Raw genomic sequence first — 7,573 nt, 5'->3', positions numbered from 1 at the left:
TATTTCTCTTGCTGAGAAAAAACTTTTAGTTTGAATTTATCCCATTTGTTGATTCTTGGTTTTAATTCTTGTGCTATAGGTGTCTTATTAAGGAAACTGGGAAAACTGGAAATCCATATGCAACAAAATGAAATTGAATCCCTATCTCTCACCATGCACAAAAGTTAACTCAAAATGGATCAAGGATCTAGGAATCAAACCAGAGACTCTGCATCTAATAGAAGAAAAAGTAGGTTCTAATCTCCATCACATGGGGTTAGGCCCCAATTTTCTGGACCTGTGTCTTAGGAGCCCTCTTCCCCATGAGCAGTTTTAGCCTTCCCTGGACTTCCTGAGCCATGTCAAGTGCATCATCTGAGGCTCTTTCCCTCTCTGCTCAACCAGTTGACCACAGAGAATTACTCCATTCAAATTCCTAAGGTTTTACAAAGCAACTGGAAGCATGATGACAAGCTCCTGACCCTCCAGACTCACCTCATTCTAAAGACCAGGACACTGGACACAGAGTCTTGCAGTTTCACGAGTGGGAAACATCAGTAGAGGACCCAGAGCATGAACTGGCTATAGCAGATGCTCAGGGTCCTACTATAGCTATGCAAAGTTTGAATGTAAACACCAGTGAAATGAGGGGTCAAGACATTCTTTGGGGATTGGGGGTTAGTGCAGCAGGCCTGGGTGGGACTGGGAAGCCATTCCATGAAGAGCTCGGGCAGGTATAGAAGAACTTAAATTCCCTTCACAGAATTCAGCGGGGCCATAAGTGGTGTGTGCCTCTGGGCCATTTTGAAATAGTTTCTCAGATTTACAGGTCAGTGGCTTGACAGATGCAACTATTCCAACTCCTCATCAATTATCTCTGTTTCCTTCCCCTGCTGGCCATGACCAGTTAGCCATGGTTCTCATCAGTCACACAATCATGGGTATAAAAAGCCAATTCTCTAAGCAGTGTGGCTTGAATTTTATGAACAGAATATTTCTTTCATCCATCCAAATCTTCAAAACACACACTTGGGTGTTCATGAGGTGTTCAACACCAACTCAAGCCTTTTTAAAAAAATGGGGCAAAACAGGAAACTCAGACACTGAAAACAGGCTTCTTCAGCTCTTCTTTCACTTATCTAATATGCTCATTATTTTCCACAGTCTTCATTCATGTCATTAATATTAAATCTGGTGTGTTTCTTCTATGTTTTTGAAATAGTGATATAAAGGACAGTGTGATAATGCTGTTTCTCATAATTCTACAATTGTTTTTTAAATAATGGTTTATTGTAATGAATGATGGAGGTAAGATTTTCAAAGTAAGCCTTATTTGCTAGACTAAGATACGTTCAGGGTTCTTGTACAATCTTGGGCAGTGCTTTACCACTGAACTTCAGCCCTAACCCCATGCAATCAGTTTTGCACTCCTTCAAAATGGCTACACTCTACATGCACATATAATCCAACTAGCTCAAATTCAATTTGTGCAGACTGGCCATGGAAAGCTGTAGTTAAATGTCCTTTTGCCCTACCATCTGTCCATTATTATTATAAATCCTTAGGCTAATACTGATTGCTGAGCAAAGAAAACACAAAAAAAAACATGTCTGAGTATATCTGAAAAGCTTCAGAAAACAGAAGCACTTCCACCCAATCGGGAAACCTTGAAGTAATGGCAAAGACCCAGTCTGCTTCCTTTAGAGCTTTTCTGTCTTCACCCAGGGTGGCCCTTGGCAGTGTCACACCTAACCTGTCTGCCATATTATTTTTTGGAGGGAAGTGATACTAATTACCTGAATTTCCAGAAACAGCATCAAGGGAGTGGATTCTTTCCCCTCAATATTACAGGCTAAGTTTATCCATGATACATGTTTTTAAAGTATATCAACTGAAAGTATGCCATATATTACAAACAGGGAGAGAGAGAGAGAGTAAAATTGTTCTAATGAAATTGGTGGACAAAGTCAAGCCTTGATTAAAGGTATAACAAACACATTCAAAGAAAACATCTGTGCGTGTGTGTGTGTGTGTGTGTATGTGTATATATATATATATATATATATATATATATATATATATAGAGAGAGAGAGAGAGAGAGAGAGAGAGAGAGGCACTCTAATCTGCCAGTCTAGGTGTTTCTTTTAAATATATTTTTAGTTGTTGATAGGCCTTTATTTTGTTCATTTATTTATATGTGTTGCTGAGAATCGAACCCAGTGCCTCACATGTGCTAGGCAAGCATTCTACCACTGAGCCACAACCCCATCCCAAGTCTATGTCTTTTGATTGGTGAGTTTAGGCCATTAACATTCAGGATTATTATTGAGAAATGATTTGTCTTCCTCTTCATTTTTGTTTAATTTTTTTGTAATAAACTTGGCTTAGTTTCTCCTTTGATTGGTTTTTCCTTTAATGTAGTACTTCCCTTTGCTGATTTTCATTGTTGTTTTTCATTTCTTCCTCATGGAATATTTTGCCATGAGGATATTCTATAATGAAGTTAAACTAGTTGTAAATTAGTTTAACTTTGGTTTTTCTTGGGAGGTTTTTATTTCTTCTTCAAATCTAAGGCTTAATTTTGCTAGATATAAGATTCTTGGTTGGTGTCTGTTTTCTTTGAGAGGTTGGTATATGTTTTTCCAGGATCTTCTAGCCTCCAGGATCTGAGTTAAAAAAATGTGCAAATATCCTAATTGGTTTCCTCCTGTATATATACAATTCATTTCTCTTGTGGCTTTTAGAATTCTTTCCTTATTCTTAATGCTAGGTATTTTCATTATAATATGCTTTTTGTGGCTCTGTTGTGATTTTTGTACATTTGGCGTCCTGTAATCCTCTTGTATTTGATTTTCCAATTCATTCTTTATGTCTGGAAATTTTTCTGATATTATTTCATTGAAGAGATTCGTCACTCCTTTGGTTTGTAACTCTATTCCTTTTTCTATCCCAATAATTCTTAAATTTGGTGTTTTTATGTTATCTTATAATTCTTTAATGTTCTGCTCATGGTTTCTTACCATCTTCACTGTGTGGTCAACATTATTTTCAAGATTATATATTTTGTCTTCATTGTCTGGGGTCCTACCATTCAAGTGATCTAATCTGTTGGTGGTGCTTTGTATTGAGTTTTTAAATTTTGTTTATTGTTTTATTTTATGGATTTCTGTTTTTTAATTTTTTTCAGAACCTTTGTCTCCTTATTGAAGTAATGTTTTGCTTTCTGTATTTGCTTATGTAGTGCTTTATCAAAATGATCTTTTGCTGCTTGTATTTGCTGTGTTATATCATTCTTTAATTCACAGAACATTTTAATTATGTACATCCTGAACTCCTTATTTGTCATTTCTTCTGTTGTGCTTTCCATGGATTCTAGTAATGTAGTATTTTGGTTTATTGGGGGCACTTTATTCCCTTGCTTTTTCATGTTGTTCATGTGTTTTCCCTTCTAGCACTGCAGATCTGAGGCATTACAGTTTTTACCCTATAGGCTTATGGTGTCCCTTCAGGGTTCCAATACGTCTCCTTTAAGGGGGAGAAGAATATTAAGAGATGCGAATACAAACCATATACAGCCTTCAACCAAATAGATGCAATTAAGACACTTACAGTTTTGTTCCAATATACAGAAATGGTAAATTCAATTATTATCTACAATACAAAGAGTAGGTTTGCAAAAGGGTCTACAGTTTCTGACGGTGGACAAAGAATTAGGGGTGAGGTGTAGGCTGCATTGTTGAGGGGAAAGGAGGTGAAGATAGATACAGATTTATTAGACCTTAGGAAGCATGAAAAAGGAATCTAAAGAAGCTGGTCAATAGCAGGAGAAGAGAGCGAAAGTGATTTTGGGAGCTAAATGGGAAGACAATAGAGAGAGTAAAAAAAACATAAGTATTAAGAAAAAAAATTCAAAAAATGTAAAAATAGGAGATAAAAGAATATACAACACAACTGTAATATACTGTTCAGACATCCCAGTCCTCAGTAGCCTAATTCATGAAAAGCATTTGGTTTCATAAATGTTGGGTATGTGAGAAAAAGAAAAGAGAAAAAAAATCTTGAAGAAAGATACAAGGATTGTAATAATTGGAGATCAGTATTTTCTTGCTTCCCTTCTCATCCATTAGGTGGGGTTGTCTATTGTTTGCTGGTATATACACCCTCGGGATGGTGAAAGTTATTAGTGTTGGAGGGTTGTCTTGGTAGCAGAGCTCCTGGAGATGGGATATAGCATTTGCTCATCCCCAATGTGAGACTAAACTCCAAGGATCTCCTTTGGGGCCTGCTTGTGTGATATGGGCACCTGATCTTATCTCCTTATATCCACTGTAGACCTCACAATTCCTGGTCTCTAATTTAGTCTCTAAACTATATCTCACTCACCCCTCCCTTTCTACTTCCCAATCAGGAACATTTCTCTCTGGAGGTCTTGTGGGCTGCACTCTAGGTGCTGCACACCTGTTGTGAAGAGGTCTTTTGTATTGGGCAGTTCAGGACAAGGTTTTGTGAGTTACGGACCAGCTGCATAGCCGCAAGCACTGTGCAAGGTTAGCGGCTGTCAAAGAAAGGGGGGAGTTGGGGACTATAGATACCTTGACATTGCTCCTAAGCCCCAGCTGGTGTCCCAAACTGGGAGTTGCACCAAATAAAGATGGCAGCAAAAGTCTCCTAAGATGGAGGTGTCTGTTTTCAGAAATGGAGTGTCAGATTGGGTGGTGCCAGGTGGTGGTATTGGGAGGCGTGTTCAGAGATGCAGCATGTGGCATGCGGTATTGTGGCTGGTGGCTGTCTCCAGACCTTGTGCAGTGTCCCCAGGTTAGGTGACTATGGCAGTGATCACAGTGTCCCAAGATAGAGGCGACTGTGGGCCCTCATCCACATTGGTAGATGGGGGTCAACACACGAGTGGCAGCCAGAAGTCCTGCACATGGGTAGCAGCTAGGTGTCCTGCTAGTAGCTGCAGCCAGGATTCCTGCACAGATGCTGATGCCAGTGGTTCTGCTTGGGAACCCATTAGGGGAAAGGGACATGACCACTCTGGCTACTTAAAACTGAACAGGGGCATTGATGGGGGTACTGGGTAGGGAGAAATGGGTTATATTCTGTCTTCTCCTAACATCTGGGTTACCTTGGCCTATATGCCCAAGTGTCTTGTAGATATTTGGAAAAGTTTGGTTTTGGATTGTGGAACTTTATAACCTTTTTTTTTCTTGCCAGGAAAGCAAGTAGAGCTTGGGTGCCCTGCTGTAAGGTTTCCTTAGTTGGGGCACAAAGGAAGATGTAATCTACATATTGTATGACCTTAACTTGTGATTGACTAAATTGAATTAAGACTTGGGCCAATGCCTGGGCAACCAATTGGGGGGATGTCTTTAAACCCCCAGGGCAGAAAATATCAGGTTAATTGGGTGCACTTGTCAGAGAGAATCCTCCAAAGAAACTAGGTATTGAGAATTTTAGTGCAGGATGCAGAAAAATGCCTCTTTTTAGTCTAAAACTGAACCGGTTAGAATCTTGAGGATTTTGGGATAACAAGGTATAAAGATTGGGGACCATTGGATATATGGGAACCACTGCCTCATTTACCAATCTGAGGCCCTTTACTCATTTTTATTCTCCACTGGGCTTTTAATGGGTGTATTATGTGGACTATTACAGGGTTTTGTGTGTATGTGTGTGGGGTGGGGTGCTGGAGATTGAACTCAGGGCCTCATGCATGTGAGGCAGGCACTCCACCAACTGAGCTATATCCTCAGCCCCCTATTACAGGGTCTTAATAGACCCTGTCATTTTAAAATCCTGTCATTTTAAGTTATGTTATTATAGGTTGTCACCCCCTTTTTAGTCTCTGGTTTCAGGGGATAATTTTGTGTTGGGAAAAGGATGGAGGATCTTTACGATGGATCTGTACAGGAGCAGGTTCTATTGCTGTATCTTCCCCCCTCCCCACTGGGTATCCAGACTTCTGGTTTATTCTCAGTTTCAACTAGGGTCAGACAAAGTCTCTCTTCTGGTGTCATAAGAAGTGTGGTGCCTAGGTGAGTCAAAATATCTTTTCCCATAAGGGGGATGGAACTTTCAGGCATTATCAAAAAGGCATGTGAGAAGAGGAGATCATCCCAAGAGCAGCTAAGAATTTGGGAGAAATATTCAGTCACAGGCTTTCCTGACACTCCCCTTATGGTCATACTGTGAGAGGAGAGGAGGCCTGGGTTTGAGAGGAGAACAGAAAAAATGGCTCCAGTGTAGACATATAAATTAATTTTCCTGTCCTTGAAACTCAAAATCACTATGGGACCCTGTAGTTGGAGACAAAAAATGTATGCTTTTTTTGTAGTATCCCTCTTGGCCACAGTTGTAGCAGGCTATAATGGGAGCAATACCAATCTGGGGCACTTGTCCCAGACTTTCTGCCTGTGTCCTTTAGGGTTATGGATGCTACATTTTTATGACCAGGGTGTATCTGGTTGCATTAAAGCTTGGGGAAGTCCTAAGAGCTTTTTGTGTAAGTTGGGGATGAAGCAATATTACTTATGTTTATTGAGTGTGTATTTTTGTTGAGAGAATCAAATCTTTGGATTTGGGATTTTGTTTATTTGACTTCTGGTAACAAGTAGTTTTTTTGTGTGTATTTGTGTGTGTGTGTGTGCGTGTGTGTATACTTGTTGTTTGGTGATATCATGTGCACATGTCTTCAGGAACTATAGAGTATATAGGAATGTATAAGCCTGCATTTGGAAAAGTATACATTATAGCTGCCCGTCCATCAGTACCTGAGTAGTCACAAGCACGTATATTTGGGGATATGCATTGAGTATATTTTTTTTTAGAAGGGAAAGGGTGGTGTGTGTATTCAGGGAAGGCAAGGATGGGGTAGATTTACACATCTGTGTGTTTGGGGTCTGGCAGTGAGTTGTGGGACATGCGCCTGTTTCCAAATGTGATGGGGTTTGATGATATCCATAGTGTGAGGGTTTGAGTGTGTATCCTCACATGTGTGTGTGCCTGAGTGGTATGTGCACAGGTCTCTGTGGCTGGGTGGCATGTGTGTGTCTATAGCTGTAAGGAGTAGCAGGAGCACATTGGTGATAGCAAGCGTTTTTTCATGTGTACTGACCCTTGTTCCTGTGGATCTGGAGCTCCAAAAGTGATTTCTGCTTTCTCATCCTTATCTGACATCTTGTCTGCATTGGTTGTGATGGTGAGTGGATGTGCCTCTTGTGCTTGAGTGGGGCTGACTTCCAGGATCCTGGGTTGGTGGATGGAAGCTGATCAAAGATGACCCCTTAGAAGTGGTGGGGGAGATTTTCCTTCATGATATGAGGTATGGCCATTCCTCTCCAGAATGGTTCAAAGGGACTGACTCCAGAAGGAAGTTTATGGCAGATTCATAGATCCAGGGACTATTGCTGAGAGAGTTGTTTATGATTGTCCACCTATTGGTTCCTCCCTTGGGTTTTTTTCCTCTGCAAGACAAAGGCCAAAACTCTAAGTCCCCACAGGCTCCTCCCAGCCTGGTTCTGTTGGTGGCCCATGTGTGCACATGACTGGCCTCATAGGGTGCATGCTCTGGCAACCCCATGAGCTCTATAA

The sequence above is a fragment of the Marmota marmota genome, unplaced genomic scaffold (genome assembly GCF_001458135.2).
Source record: "Marmota marmota marmota unplaced genomic scaffold, marMar, whole genome shotgun sequence".
Classification (NCBI taxonomy): Eukaryota; Metazoa; Chordata; class Mammalia; order Rodentia; family Sciuridae; genus Marmota; species Marmota marmota.
The sequence above is the reverse complement of the archived record's forward strand: the minus strand, read 5'-3'. Positions refer to the sequence as shown.